This window comes from Lissotriton vulgaris, chromosome 4_1 (assembly GCF_964263255.1).
Source record: "Lissotriton vulgaris chromosome 4_1, aLisVul1.2, whole genome shotgun sequence".
Classification (NCBI taxonomy): Eukaryota; Metazoa; Chordata; class Amphibia; order Caudata; family Salamandridae; genus Lissotriton; species Lissotriton vulgaris.
Window position 1 is genome coordinate 91,871,446 of NC_141691.1, and position 2,386 is coordinate 91,873,831.

Below are 2,386 nucleotides of genomic sequence, written 5' to 3' on the forward strand. Positions count from 1 at the left end.
AGACCCTAGAGGAGGGGAGACTAGCGAAGACACTGAGATCGCAGAGGCCTTCCAGCAATTCTACGAAACACTATATGCGGCTCAAGTGCTGCCTGAGTCCGAACCAGCCCAATACCTCCATGATGTAGCTACTCCTACATTGCTACCTTCCCAGGCAGCCGACCTAGAAGCCCCCATCCGTTCGGAAGAGGTTATTTCGGCGATTTCTAACCTGGAGCTTAATAAATCATCAGGCCCGATGGGTTTACCTCTGGTTTTTATAAGACGTTTTGCAGGATATTAGCTCCGCTTCTCACTCACGTTTTTAACTCTGTTGGGTCGTTCCCGGCCTCTTCCCTCCCCTCCTCTATGTTGGAGGCCTTAATAACCGTGATTCCCAAACCAGCCAAAGATGCCCGGCTGTGCAGCTCTTACCGCCCTATATTTTTACTGACATATTGGCGGACCGACTCTCTCACCACCTTCCCGGTCTGATAGATCCGGATCAATTGGGCTTTGTTCCGGGGCGACAATGCTCCGATAATACCAAACGACTCCTCCATTTGATGGACGGTTCGGAGCGCATTCTGGCAAAACGCATGATTCTTTCAGTCGACGCCGAAAAGGCTTTCGACTAGGTCCACTAGCCGTATCTTTGAGCTATGCTAGCTCACTTTGGCTTCATAGATTGGGTCTTTCAGGGCTATGCACATCCCACGGTCACAGTGCGGGTGAACGGTGTGGCATCAGCAGCCCTTTCTATTTGCAGGGGAACCAAACAGGGGTACCGGCTCTTGTCACTCCTCTTTGCCCTCTATATGGAGCCTCTAGCTCAGGGGATTCACGATGATCCATCTATTAAGGGTGCGTGCTTTGGAAACTCGGAGCGTAAGCTCTGTCTGTATGCAGATGACGTGGTGGCGACCCTAGAACAACCCCGGGAGTCCTTGACGGCCTTTTTGGAGGAGTTAGCTCGTTTTGCTCTAGCTTTCAGATTAATATACATAAATAGCAAGCCCTTAACTTATCACTGGAACCCGAGACACTGGAACTTTTAAAGCATAACTTCCATATCCAGTGGGTCCATGACGCAATCACTTATCTAGGCCTCGGAGTGGCTCTCACCATTTCTATCACTAGACAGGCAAACTACACACGACTGTTGAAACAGGTCAGGGACTCCCTCCGCAGATGGCGACCTCATTCCCTCTCTTGGCTGGGACGGATAGGTGCAGTGAAGATGGTGTTGCTGCCACAAATCCTCTACCTTTTCCAAACTCTTCCGTTGATGCCCCCCTTGGAGTGTTACGTGCCATCCAGAGGGACATCGAGCGTTTTATTTGGCAGGATCAGAGGGCACGGATACGTCAAGCTCTTACCTACAGGGCCTCTGTAGATGGGGGTCTGGGAGTTCCCCATCTTTTAGCATACTGGAGGGCGGCTCAACTGTGAGCACTGGTGGAGTGGTCACGCCCGACCCAGAGAAGCACTGGTTGTTCATGAATAGATCGCTTGCGGGCCGATCTTTGTGGGGAGTTCCTTTTCTCCCCCACAGGGGACGGCCTCGCAATCTGTATCTGTTAGAGATAACCCGTCCCACAATGTTAGCTTGGGATAAAACTGCAATCACCAAGGGCTTTCCCATCTCCCAATACACCCATTGTGCAGAACTCGGATTTCACACCTGGATTACACTATAGGGAATTCCACCACTGGATGACAGAGGCTACCAGCTCCATAGGACATTTCGTTGACCTTTCTGGTATACGCCATTTCAAGGATTTTTGTGTTGATCATAGGCTTCCCGAAGCAGAGCATTATCTGTATCTACAGATACAAAATTGGATCCTGCAGGAGGGCATGCGGGAGGGAGCGGAGAGATGGCTCACGCCATTTGAGAAATGGGTAATTACAAGGCACGATGATGTTCGTTTAACATCTAATTTGTATAAATTTGTTCGTAACCCCTCGGACACTGGGAAATCTTCTGGCCAATTACACTGGGAAGGGGAGTTAGGTGGGGAGCTCTCATCAAAAGAATGGAAGGATATTTACTGTAGAGCCCGCCACACGGCCCATAATGTTTCATCCATTAAAACGGCCACTAAGTTGGTCACCTACTGCTATCTTACCCCTGTCAGGCTCCATTAGAGTAACCCAGCATGTAGCCCTCTGTGTTGGCCAGCCTGTGGTGCGCTAGGTACTCTCACTCATTTGCTTTGGGACTGCCCCATCTTGGGGACATACTGCCAACAAATTCTAGATGAGGTCGACTCCCACTTTGACACCCAGATCCCGAGATTTCTAGCATACATACTCTTGGGCCTCCCCAATGCCATCACCTTCCCGCTCACTTCTAGGAGAGGCAAACAGATGGCACTCATTGTGGGCGCAGCAGTACAAAATA